Here is a 21,155-nt window from a genome sequence, read left to right as displayed (position 1 = left end):
AACACGGAATTCACAAACAAAACCCTGTGTTGCTAAGTGCTGCTGCCTAGACGGGAGATGCTGACCAGCTAACGAGTTCTACAGTTGTAACTGACCGCTCAAACGAAAACAAACGCCTGACGCAAAACAAACCAGGGGAAATATACACTACACCATAATTACAAGGCGAAACTGCGATTAATAGAAATACAAATACGCAAGAAGTTCAAAATTTTAAACTGAAATGCACACAGTACATTAACACCTACTTTTCAATCATTCACAATGAAGGCCATCCATCAGGATATTAGGATGGAGAATGGAGCTGGAACAACATCATAGCCTCCTAGATTGTTAAACAAATCCTCAGCCTATTCCGATCTCTTAGTATCGTCGTCCAAATTTCTCAGAAGAACGTTTGCTAAGTATTCAAGTGTGTGAATTATTATTATTAGTACCTTTTTATGTGAATTAAATACTTACTTATTCACTCACTATTGGACGCATCCTCCACACACCAATGGCGGAAAATAGCGTCATGTCAAAGTAAGCGACTTTATTTTCTTTAAGAGCTCGAGAAACAAGACAACAATTAAAAACTGTATGCACATGTACATTGTAGAAACACTTCTGATGTGAATCAACACACGAATGCATTTGTTTATCCTCAAAGGCTGGTGCTGGCATAGAGTCAGCAAACTTACTGTGATCAGCAGCTGTAGTGTCAACTTGTTTGCACATCTCAAGTATTTTATTAAGGCCCACAGAAACAACAAAGAAGCTATGTCGTAAATATTGTGTGCACAGGTAAATTTTAGAAACAATTTTAACATGAATAAACACATATGTGTATTCGCTCATCCTTGTTGATGGCAGTTGACGCCTCATTTGATATATATTCTGTGCTGCTTTCAAGTACAGCCAGCTCACACACTTGCTTGAGACTCAGCTTCTTAAATGTCCTCGAAAGGAAGAACACATATGTATCACACGTAAGATGCAACACATACATATATACACACCTGCACACATCCACATGTACAGTGTTACATACCAATTTGATCTTCCGTGCCTGGCTGATTTCGACTAGGCTTTGCAATAGCAATGAACTCATTTAATAATCCTGAAAAAAAAACAAGAAAACATCATATAACCACTTAAAAATAAAATTACTGACAAATATGTACATAAAGACATAGCCAATCTCCATTAACTTCCCTACGGTATCGCCACCAAAGACTGGACATGGTAGGCTTTCATCTACAACAGAAAGTTTAATAGTTCATGTCTATGTATGGGAAAAAGAACACATATATAATGCACATACCATCAGTGTAGTTGGTCAATCGCGCTTGTCCCAAGGGTGCCCTGGGACCAGCTAAGGGGAAAACTGGAATGCTGGCGCTGCCTGGTTCTATGCACAAGCCCTGCAGGTGTGCAGTGTTGCGACAGATCAGCAGCCAGTAAACATGTCACACTAACGTCTTCATAAGAGTCATACCCCAGTTTGACGCAGGGAGCAGCTGTAGTCCTCAATGACACTACACTGAGGGGAAGGGGGGCAATAGGGGGGGGGGAGGGCGAGAGGGGGACGACCACTCGCAGCATGGCAAGCATGAGGCTAGATCTGCACACGAAGAGACACACTCTCGCCAAGCCACCTCCAGTTTCTGGAAAAGCAGGTCGGCAGCCATGTCGGTCGCGACCTCTCACACTATTACCAGAAAACCCGTCAAGTTTTACTGCAAGATATCGTCCAGCAGGGACAGGCAGGGGTCTCAATGATCGAAGTCCAGATCGGACACCACTGGCTACCACAATAGTGAATCGGCATTTCCATGCTGGATGATGCAGTCGTAATGAATATGATACCAATAATTACTGAGGTTGACGGGCCACCTCTGCGATTGGTGGGCAGTCCTATCTAGCAGCTTGTAACAAGAGCCAAATAGTGAAACTTGTGATCAATGACGAGGAGGAAGATTGCCTCATAGATGAAAATGTGAAACAATAGCCAGTGCCTCCTTTTCCACCTGTGAATAATTATATTGTCCCATAGAAAGCGTATATGATTCATTAGTGATGGACTACTTGGTGTCATCGAGGTTTCGATGGGACAGAACTGTACCAGTGTCATACTGGGATGCCTCACGTGCCACGGTGAATTGTTTCCCCAGCGTAAAAGAAGACAAACAGGCAGTAGAGCACAAACATTGCTTGAGGAACTGAAAAGCCCGTTGATAATCCACAGACCAGACACACTTTTGGCGAAGTCCGTTAGAAGGATGGCAGATGTGCTCAGCCTGGGGAATGAACTTAGCATACTATGAAACCTTGCTCAAAAAAACATAGGAGCTCCACCAAGTACTTTGATGATGACAGGTTGATAATGGCTTTGATGTCTTCATCCACTGGGACGGCACCATCTTTGCTAAGCACTTGCCCAAAAAAATGCACATATGGGCAGAAAGAACTGCACCTTTGCAGCTTGCAATGAAGACCGTTTCCCAGAAGGCACTGGAAAACCATCTGTAGAATTCGTAAATGCTGCTCTCGAGTAGAGCCCGTGACACAAATGCCATCAAGTAGTTTATGCAACAGGCAATGTCCTGAATCAGCTGCTCCAAATATCGATGATAAGTCACCGGTTCAGAAGATGTTCCAGAAGTCAAGTGATTAAAGTGGTAAAGCAGAAGGGAAGTGTCAAGGAAGTCCGAGGAGCTGCATCCAACGGCAGCTGCAGGCGTGCATCGAGCAAGTCAATGCAGGAAAAATATTGGCCGCCAAAAGCTTCACCTGCATGTCCTCTGGTCTTAGGATTGGATACAGATCCGCAACACACTGTGCGCTGACCGTCTGTTTAAAATTGCCGTAAAGGAACACAGTGTTGTCTGAATCATCGCCAGAGGCATGGCTTACTGACTCGATGAAGTAGGGGAAACAATGCCCTGATCCTGCCAACCCTATCTCATATGAAGATGGGAATGAACTGAGGGTGACAAAATTTAGGCATCGCCGACATCTTACTAGAAACGCGTGCCTCGAAATTTTCTGCCCCACGCAAGACATTCTCAAACAGTTAGTTGCATGAACATAGTAGGGAGTGCACATCTTTAAAGGGGATCGACTGATGCAGAAAATGGACTTTGTCAACTATTTGGAATCCAAAAACAGAAAAAGTGTCCAACCCAAAAATATTTTGCACCAACAGAGTATTCACCATTAACAACCTAAATTTCGTTCCACATTCCTGTAACATGCAGAGACAGAGAATTACCCCAACAAAGGAATACGCTGCTTACCATAAGACACGACCTAGCAGATTTTGCACTGTCAGACAGCACAAGATTCTGTCCATATCTAAGTTGGTCCTACATCTATTTGGAATTCAACCGATCGCCCATTCGCTGTCAACGTGTCAACGTCAGTAAAATACGCCAGTGAACATGTGCGGGGCATCAGAGACAGCTCGAGAGGCCAGTGAAAACACAGGTACTTCCAGTGACCGACCCACAGCCCAACTGTTGCTAAATGGGTTGCTGGCAGCATACACGTGGTCTCTTCATGGGGGCACCAAAAGACAGTTGGGGCACAGATCGCTGGCTCGCCCATTGAGCAGAAGGAGTGTGATGAGGTGGCCCCGAAAAGTGCTGTGGGCGGGAATTACAACACTGCAATCGACCGTACCCATCGTCCCAATGTGGGTGAAGGAGAGCAGCACTGCGACGCCACAGCACTGGAATCGAATGACATCAGCACACGGCAACTCGGCGGGAGGGAAGGCCACCTGGGCAACCCCTGTGTGCAGTGCGCATCTAAGTGTGCCACTGCCAACTGTGAGATAGGACACCCTTGCTCCCACTGTGTGTCAACAATGTAGACAATGTCCGAAAAAGAAGTGTTGATCTCAGCACCAAGTGCTGCCCGGACTATTTTATCCTGAATTAACGAGTTTGGATCTGAGATACGCATTTAAGACACTGAAAACAATACACTCTACAAGTCGGTGATCCAGGCCACATATTATTGCCTGGGAGACTAGCTGTGCTTGTTAAACTGAATCAGAGCCACCCCTCCACGTGGGTTTACTGTCCAAAATGCTGCATAAGCAACTGACAGATTTCGCCAAAAGGGAGTTTGTATTCAACGTTGTGAGTATGGACAACTATCAGATGTACAGTGTAATGAAGATAACGAAAATTTGTGTTTGACTGGGACTCGAGTACGCTTCACAGCCAGGCCCAAATTTCCATATGTCGTCAACCATGTGTCTATACCCTGCACCCCTACAGCCATTATGGCGTACAGAGGAGACGTTCTAATTGAAAGCTGCTTGCCCTATGTTGGTGGATAAATACGATATAGCAGAGGCCGGGTTGTTCAGAAGCATCGTACATCTGAACAACACAGGTACCGCAACATCGTAAACGCTATGATGGTTCACGCTGGCTGAAAGAGTGGATTTTGTGGTGGACTTCCTGGCTGGGAAGCTGCCCGACAGAGCACGTGGGACAGAGAGGCAGGCGATATCTCACCACGAATCTTGCTACGGTGCTGTAGTGCCTGTCTGTGTTTGAAAACGACAGGCTCGTCACAGTGCCCGTGTTGTGCAGACTAGCAATAGAAACTTTTCCTTCAGTAGCATGGAGTGATCAATGCACAGGGATTATCTGGGAAATAAAACTAAATCGACACTAAATCTACATCTGCGTGGTTACTTTGCTATTCACAATAAAGTCCCCAGCAGAGGGTTCAATGAACCCCCTTCATGCTGTCTCTCTAACGTTCCACTCTCGAACGGCACGCGGTAAAAACAAGCACTTAATTTTTTCCGTGCGAGCCCTGATTTCTCGTATTTTATCGTGATGATCATTTCTCCCTATGTAGGTGGGTATCAACAGAATGTTTTCGCAATGGGAGGAGAAAACTGGTGATTGAAATTTCATAAGAAGATCCCGTCACGAAAAACGCCTTTGTTTTAATGATTGCCACTCCAATTCACGTATTACGTCTGTGACACTATCTCCCCTATTTCGCGCTAATACAAAACGAGCTGCCCTTCTTTGTACTTTTTCGATGTCGCCCGTCAGTCCCACCCGATGCGGATCCCACACCGCACAGCAATACTCCAGAATAGGGCGGACAACAGTAGTGTAAGCAGTCTCTCTGGTAGACCTGTTGCATCTTCTAAGTGTTCTGCCAATGAATCGCAGTCTTTGGTTTGCTGTATCCACAGTATTATCTATGTGATCGTTCCAACTTAGGTTATTTGTAATTGTAATCCCTAAGTATTTAGTTGAATTTACAGCCCTCAGATTTTTGTGACTTATCGCGTAATCGAAACTTATCTGATTTCTATTAGTTCAAAAATATTCAAATGTTTGTGAAATCTTATGGGACTCAACTGCTAAGGTCATCAGTCCCTAAGGTTACACACTACTTAACCTAAATTATCCTAAGGGCAAACACACATACCCATGCCCGAGGGAGGACTCGAACCTCCGCCGGGACTATTCGTTTCAGTGCTCATGTGAATAACTTCGCACCATACAGATATCTTATCTAAATCATTTTAGAAGTCGTTTTGATCATCTGAAGACTTTACAAGACGGTAAATGACAGCATCATCTGCAAAAAATCTATGACGGCTACTCAGATTGTCTCCTATGTCGTTAATATAGATCAGGAACAATAGAGGGCCTATAACACTTCCTTGCGGAACACCGGATATTACTTCTGTTTTACTCGGTGACTTTCCGTCTATTAGTGCGAACTGTGACCTTTCTGATAGGAAGTTACGAATCCAGTCGCACAACTGCGTAGGCACGCAGCTTGATCAGAAGACGCTTGTGAGGAACGGTATCGAAAGCCTTCTGGAAATCTAAAAGTATGGAATTAATTTGACATCCCCTGTCGATAGCACTCATTACTTCACGAGTATAAAGAGCTAGTTGTGTTTCACAAGAACGATATTTTCTGAATCCGTGATGACTATATGTCCATAAATCGATTTCTTCGAGGTACTACACTAACAACTCTGTCATCCAAAGGGACACCAGGAAACACTGCTTAAAATTTAAAAAAATCATGATTCTTATGATCCTTAGGAGCACGGCGGCTGAGTGTTTCAGAATAGATAACACCTTTACAGAGTTACATGTTTGACTTTTAATTTCCATTCTTCTGGGGAATTTGGGTGTGCGCCTGCTTTAGATCGGAATGCGGTCGGTAAACTCTTCTGTGCTGACTACGAGGTGGGGGTTAGATATTACTGTCCTTTTGATTGAGAGCAGCGTCCACAGGGGTAGGGGGGGGGGGTATGTAGGAATGCTGCTCTGAGCTCATGTGGCTTGCCAAACAGAGTCTTATTCCGCGTTGAGAAGTCTTATAACAGTCTCCCTTGTGGGGAATAGTGGCTCATGTTGTTAGTTGCGAAGTTTACGGTGAGCAGCAGCTTGCCCTTATTCGAGTCCTGTGCTGGGCCGTACAGCGGACTTTGGCTATCAGCGTCGATGCCCTGCAGAGATATACTCGGGTAGCAGCCTACCTGCAACTGCTACTCGCAGACAAAGCAAAGACGCGACTTGCAGCAGCACCGCATTGTTCTCAGCCACAATCATCGAACCAGCAGTGGTGAGAACAGCATGCAACGCAAGCTTTCTGAGAAAGCAACAAGTAGTAGGACGGTTAGATGTCAGGTCAGACAACGCAGGGGTAGGATTAACAGTAATATGTCTTTATGTGGACCACAGAGCTTGGTCCTGTGGTTAATAATCTTTCAGCCTTTTCTTCTTGCTTGAGTAATCATTCATCTTAGTTGTTAAAGTTGGGGGAATGCGTGTCGTTGAGTAATGAGAGCAGTAATTGTCTTTGTATCCTTAACCATGTTTTGGTTAGTGTTACAAGGCCAGATCAGTCAATCATCCAGACTGTTGCCCCTGCAACTACTGGAAAGGCTGCTGCCCCTCTTCAGGAACCAAACGTTTGCCTGGCCTCTCAACAGATACCCCTCCGTTGTGGTTGCACCTACGGTACTGGTACTGTGCTGGTACTGCGAACGGCTGAAAGCAAGGGGAAACTACAGCCATAATTTGTCCCAAGGGCATGCAGCTTTACTGTATGGTTAAAAGATAGTGACTCTACGACTTATCATAGAAAATAGATTATGGAAAGGCAAACCTACGTTTCTAACATTTGTAGACCTAGAGAAATCTTCTGACAATGTTGACTGGAATATTCTCTTTCAAATTCTGAAGGTGGTAGGGGTAAAATACAGGAAGCGAAAGGTTATTTACAATCTATACAGAAACCAGATGGCAGTTGTAAGAGTCGAGGGGCATGAAAGGGAAGCAGTGGTTGGGAAGGGAGTGAGACAGGGTTTTAGCCAATCCCCGATGTTATTCAATCTGTATATTGAGCAAGCAGTAAAGCAAACAAAACAAAAATTCGGAGTGGGAATTATATTCGATGGAGAAGAAATAAAAACTTTGAGGTTCGCCGATGACGTTGTAATTCTGTCAGAGACAGCAAAGGACCAGGAAGAGGAGCTGAACGGAATGGACAGTATCTTGAAAGGAGGATATAAGATGAAAATCATCAAAAGGAAATCGAGAATAATGGAATGTAGTCAAATTAAATCGGGTGATGCTGCACGAATTAGATCAGGAAATGAGACGCTTATAGTAGTACATGGGTTTTGCTATTTGGGGAGCAAAATAACTGATGATGGTCGAATTAGAGAGGATATAAAATGTAGACTGGTAATGGCAAGGAAAGGGTTTCTGAAGAAGAGAAATTTGCTAACATCGAGTATAGATTTAAGTGTCAGGAAGTCGTTTCTGAAAGTATTTGTATGGAGAGTAGCCATGTATGGAAGTGAAAAGTGGACGATAAATAGTTTAGACAGCAAGAGAATATAAGTTTTCGAAATGTGGTGCTACAGAAGAATGCTGAAGATTAGATAGGTAGATCACATAACTAATGAGGAGGTATTGAATAAAATTGGAGAGAAGAGGAGTTTGTGGCACACCTTGATTAGAATAAGGGCGCGGTTGATAGGACATGCTCTGAGGCATCAAGGGATCACCAATTTAATATTGGAGGGCAGCGTGGAGGGTAAAAATCGTAGAGGGAGACCAAGAGATGAATACACTAAACAGATTCAGAAGGATGTAGGTTGCAGTAGGTACTGGGAGATGAAGAAGCTTGCACAGGATAGAGTAACATGGAGAGCTGCATCAAACCAGTCTCTGGACTGAAAACAACAACAACAACAACAACAACATCCTTAACCATATCCACCACTGTCTTTCTCCCATAGATTTCAGATAATTGTTAGGTTACGTGTTATTCATTATTAAAGTTATCTTATTTCTTGGAGTAGGGAGATCAATATGGCTTCTTTTTTCAATCGCGTTTGTTTCTTGTGGTGACCCTGTTTTTCTTGTTTTTATAAACAAAGTAAGATTGCTAGATCATTGATTTCTATTTAGTACATAGTGTGACAATCTTAATTATTGTACTAGCGAACCCATCACCTTAAACTTCTTTGTTTAGGGTATTATTCGTTCGTCATATAGGGATTTAGTAGCGTTTCCTCTTGTGCTGCAGTTTTGTAACCGCTAGGTTCATACAGGTTCATTACAGCACTAGATCCAGAGTGTGGAAGAACAGTAAGAACTGTCATCGCAAATTGTTGAACGTGGGTCTCCGCTGTTACCGACCACTATTTCTTCCAATGTTGACTCAACGACATCGTCAAATGCGGGTATAGGTGGCACAGGATCATCGGGATTGCGCAGAGGGTGAATGGAAACGCGTCGCCTGTTTCGATGAATGACGTTTCCTTTTATATCAGGGGTCGATGTGGTGTCTGGATGCGCCGTCATGTAGGAGAGCAGATGCTCGAAACATGTCAGCCGCTAAGACGGGCGCCGGTGCTGTCAGTACTTACGTTTGGAGGATATTCACCTTGGCTTTTTATTGTGCCACAGGTGGTAATCGGACGGACCAGGGCAGCTCTGATTTGCGTGAACACTATTGTGGATCACTTACAACCCTTCACACTTGACTTCTTCCCCAACTGCGATGACATCTACCAGCAGGATAACGGTCCGTGTCAGAAGGTCAAAACCCTGTCACAGTGGTTTGAAGAACATAATAATGCACTCACTATATCTACCTTGACATAGGTGCTCCACAAGCCAACATACAGTGCGTGGTGAAGGGTACCCTGTATTACGAGGTGCATTCAATTCTAAGGCCTCCGATTTTTTTTCTGCGGGCTGGAAAGAGATAGAAACATGCGCATTGTTTTAAAATGAGGCCGTGTTCATTGTCAATACGTCCCAGAGATGGCAGCACCGTACGGCGGATGGAATTTTACGGCCAGCAGCGAGAATGAAAATTGTTTTAAATACTTAAAATGGCGACGTTTTCCTTACTTGAAAAGCGTGCAATCATTCGTTTTCTGAATTTGCGTGCTGTGAGACCAATTGAAATTCATCGACATTTGAAGGAGACATGTGGTGATGGAGTTATGGATGTGTCGAAAGTGCGTTCGTGGGTGCGACAGTTTAATGAAGGCAGAACATCGTGTGACAACAAACCGAAACAATCTCGGGCTCGCAAAAGCCGGTCTGACGACATGATCGTGAAAGTGAAGAGAATTGTTTTGGGGGACCGCCGAATGACTGTTGAACAGATCGCCTTCAGAGTTGGCATTTCTGTGGGTTCTGTGCACACAATCCTGCACGACGACCTGAAAATGCGAAAAGTGTCATCCAGGTGGGCGCCACAAATGCTGACGGACGACCACACGGCTGCCCGTGTGGCATTTTGCCAAGCAATGTTGACGCGCAACGACAGCACGAATGGGACTTTCTTTTCGTCGGTTGTGACAATGGATGAGACGTGGATGGCATTTCAGAAACAAAGCGCCAATCAGCTCAATGGAAGCACACAGATTCACCGCGACCAAAAAATTGCGGGTAACCGCCAGTGTTGAACAAATTATGGTGTCCATGTTCTGGGACAGCGAGGGCGTAATCCTTACCCATTGCGTTCCAAAGGGCACTACAGTAACAGGTGCATCCTACGAAAATGTTTTGAAGAACAAATTGCTTCCTGCACTGCAACAAAAACGTCCGGGAAGGGCTGCGCGTGTGCTGTTTCACCAAGACAATGCACCTGCACATCGAGCTAACGTTACGCAACAGTTTCTTCGTGATAACAACTTTGAAGTGATTCCTCATGCTCCCTACTCACCTGACCTGGCTCCTAGTGACTTTTGGTTTTTTCCAACAATGAAAGGCACTCTCCGTGGCCGCACATTCACCAGCCGTGCTGCTATTGCCTCAGCGATTTTCCAGTGGTCAAAACAGACTCCTAAAGAAGCCTTCGCCGCTGCCATGGAACATGGCGTCAGCGTTGTGAAAAATGTGTACGTCTGCAGGGCGATTACGTCGAGAAGTAACGCCAGTTTCATCGATTTCGGGTGAGTAGTCAATTAGAAAAAAAATCGGAGGCCTTAGAACTTGAATGCACCTCGTACTACTAGCCATTTCCTTTCGTGTTCCACTCGCAAATACACCGAGGATAAAGCGACTGTTTATGTGGTTCCGTATGAGGCCTAATTTCTCGTACCTTATCTTAATGGTCCTTACGCTCAGTGTATGTTGGCGGCGGCAACGGCCTTGCCGCAGTGGCTACACCGGTTCCCGTGAGATCACCGAAGTTAAGCAGCTTCGGGCGTGGTTGGCTCTTGGATGGGTGACCATCCAGGCCGCCATGCGCTGTTGCCACTGTACGGGGTGCACTCAGCCTCGTGATGCCAATTGAGGAGCTACTCGACCGAATACTTGCGGCTTCGGTCAAGAATGTCACCTTTCCTCCAGGGATTCCCGTTTCAGTTCCTGAAGCATCTAGATAACACTTAAGTGTTGTTCAAACCTACCGGTAACAGATCTAGCTGGCCGCCTCTGAATTGCTCCGATGTCTTCCTTCAGTGCGACCTGTTGCGGATCCCAGACACTCGAGTAGTACTCAAGAATAGGCAGCTACAGCGTCCTATATGCGGCCTTCTTTACAGGCGAACAACTCTTTCCTATAATTCTCCCAACGTACCACAGTCGACGATTCGCTATCCCTACCACGGTTCTCACAAAATCGGTCCACCTCATATCGCTTGCAACGTTGCGCCCAGGTATTTAAACGACTTGACTGTGTCAAGCAGGACACTAGTAATACTGTATACGAACTTTACAGGTTTGATCTTCCTACTCATCCGCATAAACTTACATTTTTCCACATTTAGGGCTAGCTGCCATTCATCAAACCAACTGGAAATTTTGTCTGTCTTGTATCTTCCCACTGTCACTCTACTTCGACACCATACCGTACAGCAGCAGTAAAGCAAGCAGTAAAGGAAACAGAAGAAAAATTCGGAGTAGGAACTAAACTCCATGGAGAAGAAATTAAAACTTTAAGGTTCGTCGATGACATTGTAATTCTGTCAGAGACAGCAAAGGAGCTGGAAGAGCATCTGAACGGAATGGACTTTGTCTTGAAAGGAGGATATAATATGAACATCAACAAAAGCAAAACGAGGATAATGGAATGTAGTCGAATTGGCTCTGAGCACTACGGGACTTAACATCTGTGGTCATCAGTCCCCTAGAACTTAGAACTACTTAAACCTAGCTAACCTAAGGACATCACACACATCCATGCCCGAGGCAGGATTCGAACCTGCGACCGTAGCAGTCGCGCGGTTCCGGACTGAGCGCCTTAACCGTGAGACCACCGCGGCCGGCGTGTAGTCGAATTAAATCGGGTGATGCTGAGGGCATTAGATTAGGAAATGAGACGCTTAAAGTAGTAAATGAGTTCTGCTATTTCGGGAGCAAAATAACTGATCACTGTCGAAGTAGAGAGGATATAAAATGTAGACTAGCAATGGCAAGAAAAGCGTTTCTGAAGAAGAGAAATTTGTTAACAACGAGTATAGATTTAAGTGTCAGGAAGTCTTTTCTGAAAGTATTTGTATGGAGTGTATGGAAGTGAAACGTGGACGATAAATAGTTTAGACAAAAAGAGAATGGAAGCTTACGAAATGTGGTGCTACAGAAGGATGCTGAAGATCAGATGGGTAGATCACATAACTAATGAGGAGGTACTGTATAGAATTGGGAAGAAGAGAAATTTGTGGCACGAATAGAAGAAGGGATCGACTGGTAGGACATATTCTGAGGCATCAAGGGATCACAAATTTAGTATTGGAGGGCAGCGCGGAGGGTAAAAATCGTAGAGGGAGACCAAGAGATGAATACACTAAACAGATTCAGAAGGATGTAGGTTGCAGTAGGTACTGGGAGATGAAGAAGCTTACACAGGATAGCATGGAGAGCTGCATCAAACCAGTCTCTGGACTGAATACCACAACAACAACCGTACACTAAAGCGTCTTCAGCAAAAAACTGCGATTGCTACCCACCCTGTCCGCCGAAACATTTACGTATACGGAGAACAGCAGCGGGATTATCACACTTCCCTGGGGCACTCCTGACCATACCCTTGTCTCTGATGGACGCTCGTCGTCGAAGACAACATACCGCGTTCTGTTACTTAAGAGGTCTTCGACCCAGTGACATATCTATGAACTTCTTCCATATGCCCGTACCTTTGTTTTTGCCACCGAATTGCCCTGATATGACTCGCTGAACATCTGGAACGCTATCGAGCGGTAGCTCCATGCCCACGAACCACCGATCCGTAGTTTACGGGAATTGCGTGACCTGTGTGTAGACATAAGACGTCGTTTACCCCCAGAAACCTACGAAGAATTTGTCAATTTCATGCCACGGAGAGTCCATTTAGTATTGCATTTGAACAGTGGAAGAGCAAGCTATTACACAGATGGTCAACATGCTCCGGTTTATCAGTGTATATTGCCTGTATGAAAACTGGCTAACTAGTTCAAACTTTTCCGCCTGCACACCGCGGAAAGCTGCTACCAGGAAGCCGCAAACAAAGCTTTCAATCTGCAGCGGCCGTAATGTATGTGGTTGCTTACTTTCACCGTAATTAATTCCCTCGGACCATAAAGTTGGCAGACGTTCGTTCAGCGAGATGGATGTAATAACTGAAAATGAACTTGCTTTAATGCTATCACTGGCCTTATTACAGTCGTAAATGGAAATCCTTTTGGTAATCACAGTAATAGTTTTTGCCCGTGCGTTATTAGCGGCCGCCATGAAGAGTCTGTTAATTATCGCACCCTTTATCCATTACCGAGTTGAGAGTTGCGTAATCCATTCCGTCGGCCGCTCGGAAACATTTCCGATTATTAAAGGCCGCCTGCATTCCAGCGGAGCGCCGGCAGCGCACGAACGCTTTGCGCAGGCGATGGATTCATGGAGTCCGTTGCGCTCTCGTTTCGCTAAGTGCACGCGTCACGACAGAAAACTACGACACCGAGACAGAGGACGTCGCCAATCGTCTCATTTACCTCTGAAAACATATTTACAAGAGCTAATTAATGTATATCAGAGTGCATAATAAGTTGTAACTACAAAAAGAATCCCAAAAATAAGATCTAATTGCCAATCAAATATTACCAAACATGCTAAACTGTTATGAAAGCAGGTCACATTCATTGCCATGTCTCAGAGGGTAACTAGTATTGTTTAACCACTTTTACCCCTATGCAGCAAACCTTTCTCAACTCCACGCGCAGGATTAATGATAATACTCCGAAGAATGTCATTTCAGGTGCATCAAAATAGAACCTTGCATCCAGAGTGACACTCTTTGACCAAAGAGTATGTTGAGCAGGTATCTCCAACATCAGAGGAATTTATTTTACATTCAAATGAACTGACTGCAATTCGAAGACAAAACAACAGGTGCTAACAGAAAAGGGCCGCTTCGTTTTGCAGCATTATCTGAAAGCTTTGATATGTCCCTGAGGAACACATGATGAAGGTTGCGAGTCACGCGACCGAAATATCGTGCAACAACGGCGCGGATTACCGATAGAAAACCCGATTTTCCAAAATGACAACGACCCGCCAGGAAACATGAAGACCTGTATCAAAACAATTTAAAAACCTCTGTTAGTATCTGACCATTGATGAGCAACTCGCAAAAGTTACCAGCTGTCTTCCACAAACATTCTATATTCCTTATGAACGACGTAGTATCTTTAAAATTTGTCTTACTTTTCGATGCAGGCACAAAAGACAGATTCAGCTCTACTCCTGCTTCACTTACGGCAGTACTGAATGGAGATCAATCTCTGGCTAACCATTTTTTACTCGCAATGAAAACATTTGGCGAAACTTTTACTAGAGTTTATTTTGCCAATTGTTTTCTTCGTTCTTCTCAAGTGCTGGCAGTGACTGAAGCTCCTCGAAAAAAAAAAATGAATATACAAAAAATTGAAATTTCTCATCTAATGTTGGTATAAATACGGTTCGTGAACCAAGATCAGCTATTAGTTTTACATGTGAAAAACGAATCAACTGTATGCCACAAAGAAGACCGTACAAGAAAATGTCTACTTTTTTCTACAGTTGACACTTTTGGAACAACAAATGATGCGAAAAAAAGCAAAAGATGGTAGCAACGTATAGTCGAGTTAAAAGAACTATTGATTATGGTTAGATGAGTCATGGATAGAGATGCGATAATAAAACACAGAAATGGTCTCTGTACAGCTTTTGTACATCATATGAGAAGTTTAATCGAAATTGCAGAACTGACTTGTATATTCTTCATCCTTGATTTATCTATGCTTTGTATCACAAATACGTATTTCGATGAATCGAAGTCAAAAGGTGCTTCAAAATACATGAATAACAGCTCAAGTAATAATTCATAATCATTGTTACCATCTGTACTTTCGGAAACCACGTTTAAATGATCCACCGTTCTTTACCCTCTTCATGAGCCAGCTTGTTTTAAGACTCGAACAAAATTAAATGTTTCCTTAATTTTTTTTTAATATCAGCGAGCTTGTTGTGCATATGGAAATGATGATGAAAGATCTGTTAATTCACGTATTGTCTCCTCCTTCCTTGTGTAGTGGAGAGATTACGATTTGTTCCAGTTTTAGAGAATTGTCCTACTTACTACTATTTAAATTGAAGGATATTCATTTCCAGTCACATTAATCCAGGTTTCAGACATATCTCTTCAGTGTATAAACACTTAAATAATGCGTGTGTAATTTTAACTTTGTTTCTGGATGCTATCTACATGCTCTCTTACCTGATGCAGCGTGGCGGCCATTGAACATCAGGCTGTCTTCTACACACAATTACTCTTGTAAATTGTTTGCTTATCAAATACAATGAAGGTCTCTTGTTGAAGCAAATACAGTTTTCAAAGCTAATTTTCGTATACACACATATCAAAAAAAGTTTTGCATCACCCCTCTTCCGAGAACTCCTAAAGACAGACACTGACTGTGGATATTGTATCACAGATACAGCCCCTTTGACTGTTCAGATATGTCAAAAAACCCGCCCAAAGATGTAAACAGCCATGCATGTGCAGCGCCTATTAGACGGAAGGGGTCCAACAGCCGATCAGTTCCAGTCATTCCACCAGGAAGCAGGTACACGGCTCGTGTTGTCTGTAGTTCGACCATGCTTAGACGGTCAATACCGCTGTTCGATCGCGTCCGCATTGTTACTTTGTGCCAGGAAGGGCTCTCAACAAGGGAAGTGTCCTGGCGTTTCGGAGTGACCCAAGCGATGTTGTTTGGACATGGAGGAGACAAAAAGAGACAGGAACTGTCGATGACAAGTCTCGCTCAGGCATCCCAAGGATTACTACTGCACTGGATGACCGCTACCTACGGATTATGGCTCGGAGGAAACCTGACAGGAACGCCACCATGTTGAATAACGTTTTCCGTGCAGCCACAGGACGTCGTGTTACGACTGAAACTGTGCTCAATAGGCTGCATGATACGCAACTTCACTCCCGATGTCCATGGCGAGGTCCATCTTTGCAAAGACGACACTATGCAGTGCGGTAGAGACGGGCCAATCAACATGCAGAATGGGCCGCTCAGGATTGGCATCACGTTCTCTTCACCGATGAGTGTCACATGTGCCTTCAACCAGACAATCGTCGGAGACGTGTTTGGAAGCAACCTGGTCAGGCTGAACGCCTTACACACAGAGTCCAGCGAGTGCAGCAAGGTGGAGGTTCCGTGCTGTTTTTGGGTGGCATTATGTGGGGCCGACGTATGCCGCTGGCGGTCATGGAAGGCGCCGTAACGGCTGTACGAAACGTGAAAGCCATACTCCGACCGATAGTGCAACCATATCGGCAGCATATTGGCAGGCACTGGTCTTCATGGTCGACAATTCAGGCCTCCAATGTGCACATCTTGTGAATGACTTCCTCCAGGATAACGACATCGCTTGACTAGAGTGGCCAGCATGTTCTCCAGACATGAACCCCATCGAATATGCCTGGGATAGATTGAAAAGGGCTGTTTATGGACGTCGTGACCTAGCCACCAACCACTCTGAGGGATCTACGCCGAATCGCCGTTGAGGAGTGGGACAATGTGGACCAACAGTGCCTTGATGAACTTGTATATAGTATGCCACGACGAATACAGGCATGCATCAATCCAAGAGGACATGCTTCTGGGTATTAGAGGTACCGGTGTGTACAGCAATCTGGACCACCACCTCTGAAGGTCTCGCTGTATGGTGATACAACATGCAATGTGTGGTTCTCATGAGCAATAAAAAGGGCCTAAACGATGTTTATGTTGATCTCTATTCCAATTTTCTGTACAGGTTCCGGAACTCTCGGAACCGAGGTGATGCATAACTTGTTTTGATGTGTGTGTATCTTTATGTTAACAAACAGTACGTTTTATAACGCTTACTTATGGAAGTGTTTCAAGGAACATTAAAACTGTGGGTTATCGATAAGTTAATAAAAGTTTGTTAAAAATTACAGGGAAAGAAAGGGAAACAAATGAAGTGGGTGATCTAATTACGGCTGTAATTAGAAGAAAATGGAGGCAAGCGACAGATAAAATCAGGGAGTGGATAACAGACGGGCCCAGGAACTACTCTATTGAATTCCCATAGCTAAGAAGAGACTGCAGTTACGATGTAATGGAAAGTGGAAATTTGACATTACGAAACTTGCAAGAGAAAGACATCTTATTCTCCGAAGAGAGATGAAAAATATGAAGTGACTCTTTATCGAGCAACTGACGTGAAACGCATGATGGTGTCGATTATGTTGATAGCAACCGTGAGTGTAGTAACTCAGAGGAAACACGATTTATGGCTACAATATTGAACAGTATTGGCTGCTATGAATGCTGCTCCACCAAGTGCGCTACCCCTCGCGGTGATAAACTTAAAAATCAAACACGTAGAAGTTTATAATAATATACAAACCGAACAATACATTAGAGTGTTGGGCTCTAAACTACTACGAGTAATCACTATATCATAAAAGCTGTTCGCCACATGCAAGCCCTACAGATTAGATCTGACAATCTGACATTTATCGTGTAGATCTTTCAGTTCTACAAGGAGCCTATCGAAAATAAAATCTGCAGAATAGCGCACGGATTTCTGTACAATGGCTGAAGCAGTTTTATCCAAGTGGAAATAGTTTCTTCCACTGATCCCTGAGTAAATATGTCTTGTTTGACCGAGTCCATATTGTTAACCAGAAACTTCGCCTGGAAGGAAATACACATGTATGACAGAGTTAGAACAACAAACAGCAAGAGGTATGCGAACTACAATCGCAGGTTGTTCTTATTGCTCTTTTCTGAATAAAAGATATTCTTTGTTAGTACCCCACAATACACCATAGGATATAGCGGAGTGGAAGTAAAGCAAACGAGCTTTCTGATTTCAGAGTAGGAGAAAGTTGGGAGTTGTCTTGTAGCAAAGATAGCAGCATTTAATTTGTTACAAAAATCCTGAGTTTGATACATCGAAAACAGCATGTCGATCCTAAGAGCTTAAAATGTTCATCTTCGCTGATTTTTTGATCACCAAGTGACAGAAAAATTTCGCTTCTACATGAGTTTGGAATGAGAAATTGTGTCCATTGAGTAATCGTGCAGTTAAACGTGAGTATTTTCAGTAAGCCCTCAGCTTTCGTCACTCACTATCCTATGTGATAAAGGGTTTACGTTATACTCTACGTTCCCTGCATGAGCAGATAGAAAAAACTATGCACTTCACACGTTTAATCGCACTGCGCTGGCATAGACGGTGTTTGAAAAACGTCCCATACTCTTACAGGAGATAGTGGTTGTCAAAAGTAAAAAAGCAGTTTCATAAACAATTCGAAAAACAGAAACTTGTTGAAGTATGAGAAATTATACTTGCATAGCGAACATTCAGTACCCATTGATGTAGGACGTTTTAATGATGATTTATATAGCTCAGTTCTCATTGCTTGTGTTGTTGTTGTTGTGGTCTTCAGTCCTGAGACTGGTTTGATGCAGCTCTCCATGCTACTCTATCCTGTGCAAGCTTCTTCATCTCCCAGTACCTACTGCAACCTACATCCTTCTGAATCTGCTTAGTGTATTCATCTCTTGGTCTCCCCCTACGATTTTTACCCTCCACACTGCCCTCCAATACTAAATTGGTGATCCCTTGATGCCTCAGAACATGTCCTACCAACCGATCCCTTCTACTGGTCAAGTTGTGCCACAAGCTTCTCTTCTCCCCAATCCTATTCAATACTTCCTCATTAGTTATGTGATCTACCCATCTAATCTTCAGCATTCTTCTGTAGCACCACATTTCGAAAGCTTCTATTCTCTTCTTGTCCAAACTATTTACCGTCCATGTTTCACTTCCATACATGGCTACACTCCATACAAATACTTTCAGAAATGACTTCCTGACACTTAAATCTATACTCGAAGATAACAAATTTCTCTTCTTCAGAAACGCTTTCCTTGCCATTGCCAGTCTACATTTTATATCCTCTCTACTTCGACCATCATCAGTTATTTTGCTCCCCAAATAGCAAAACTCCTTTACTATTTTAAGTGTCTTATTTCCTAATCTAATATTCTCAACATCACCCGACTTAATTCGACTACATTCCATTATACTCGTTTTGCTTTTGTTGATGTTCATCTTATATCCTCCCTTCAAGACACTGTCCATTCCGTTCAACTGCTCTTCCAAGTCCTTTGCGGTCTCTGACAGAATTACAATGTCATCGGCGAACCTCAAAGTTTTTATTTCTTCTCCATGGATTTTAATACCTACTCCGAATTTTTCTTTTGTTTCCTTTACTGCTTGCTCAATATACAGATTGAATAACACCGGGAGAGGCTACAACCCTGTCTTACTCCCTTCCCAACCACTGCTTCCCTTTCATGTCCCTCGACTCTTATAACTGCCATCTGGTTTCTGTACAAATTGTAAATAGCCTTTCGCTCCCTGTATTTTACCCCTGCCACCTTTAGAATTTGAAAGAGAGTATTCCAATCAACATTGTCAAAAGCTTTCTCTAAGTCTACAAATGCTAGAAACGTAGGTTTGCCTTTCCTTAATCTTTCTTCTAAGATAAGTCGTAAGGTCAGTATTGCCTCACGTGTTCCAGTATTTCTACGGAATCCAAACTGATCTTCCCCGAGGTCGGCTTCTACTAGTTTTTCCATTCGTCTGTAAAGAATTCGTGTTAGTATTTTGCAGCTGTGGCTTATTAAACTGATTGCTCGGTAATTTTCACATCTGTCAACACCTGCTTTCTTTGGGATTTGTATTATTATATTCTTCTTGAAGTCTGAGGGTACTTCGCCTGTTTCATACATTTTGCTCACCAGATGGTAGAGTTTTGTCAGGACTGGCTCTCCCAAGACTGTCAGTAGTTCTAATGGAATGTTGTCTACTCCCGGGGCCTTGTTTCGACTCAGGTCTTTCAGTGCTCTGTCAAACTCTTCACGCAGTATCTTATCTCCCATTTCATCTTCATCTACATCCTCTTCCATTTCCATAATATTGTCCTCAAGTACATCGCCCTTGTATAGACGTTCTATATACTCCTTCCACCTTTCTGCCTTCCCTTCTTTGCTTAGAACTGGGTTGCCATCTGAGCTCTTGATATTCATACAAGTGGTTCTCTTCTCTCCAAAGGTCTCTTTAATTTTCCTGTAGGCAGTATCTATCTTACCCCTAGTGAGATAAGCCTCTACATTCTTACATTTGTCCTCTATCCATCCCTGCTTAGCCATTTTGCACTTCCTGTCGTTTTTGAGACGTTTGTATTCCTTTTTGCCTGCTTCATTTACTGCATTTTTATATTTTATCCTTTCATCAATTAAATTCAATATTTCTTCTGTTACCCAAGGATTTCTACTAGCCCTCGTCTTTTTACCTACTTGATCCTCTGTTGCCTTCACTATTTCATCCCTCAAAGCTACCCATTCTTCTTCTATTGTATTTCTTTCCCCCGTTCCTGTCAATTGTTCCCTTACGCTCTCCCTGAAACTCTGTACAACCTCTGGTTCTTTCAGTTTATCCAGGTCCCATCTCCTTAAATTCCCACCTTTTTGCAGTTTCTTCAGTTTTAATCTACAGGTCATAACCAATACATTGTGGTCAGAGTCCACATCTGCCCCTAGAAATGTCTTACAATTTAAAACCTGGTTCCTAAATCTCTGTCTTACCATTATATAATCTATCAGATACCTTTTAGTATCTCCAGGGTTCTTCCATGTATACAACCTTCTATCATGATTCTTAAACCAAGTGTTAGCTATGATTAAGTTGTGCTCTGTGCAAAATTCTACCAGGCGGCTTCCTCTTTCATTTCTAAGCCCCAATCCATATTCACCTACTGTGTTTCTTCGCTTCCTTTTCCTACTTTCGAATTCCAGTCACCCACGCCTATTAAATTTTCGTCTCCCTTCACTACCTGAATAATTTCTTGTATCTCATCATACATTTCTTCAATTTCTTCGTCATCTGCAGAGCTAGTTGGCATATAAACTTGTACTACTGTAGTAGGTGTGGGCTTCGTATCTATCTTGGCCACAATAATGCGTTCACTATGCTGTTTGTAGTAGCTTACCCGCATTCCTATTTTCCTATTCATTATTAAACCTACTCCTGCATTACCCCTATTTGACTTTGTGTTTATAACCCTGT

This window comes from Schistocerca serialis, chromosome 6 (assembly GCF_023864345.2).
Source record: "Schistocerca serialis cubense isolate TAMUIC-IGC-003099 chromosome 6, iqSchSeri2.2, whole genome shotgun sequence".
NCBI lineage: Eukaryota > Metazoa > Arthropoda > Insecta > Orthoptera > Acrididae > Schistocerca > Schistocerca serialis.
This window is presented reverse-complemented; position numbering follows the sequence as displayed.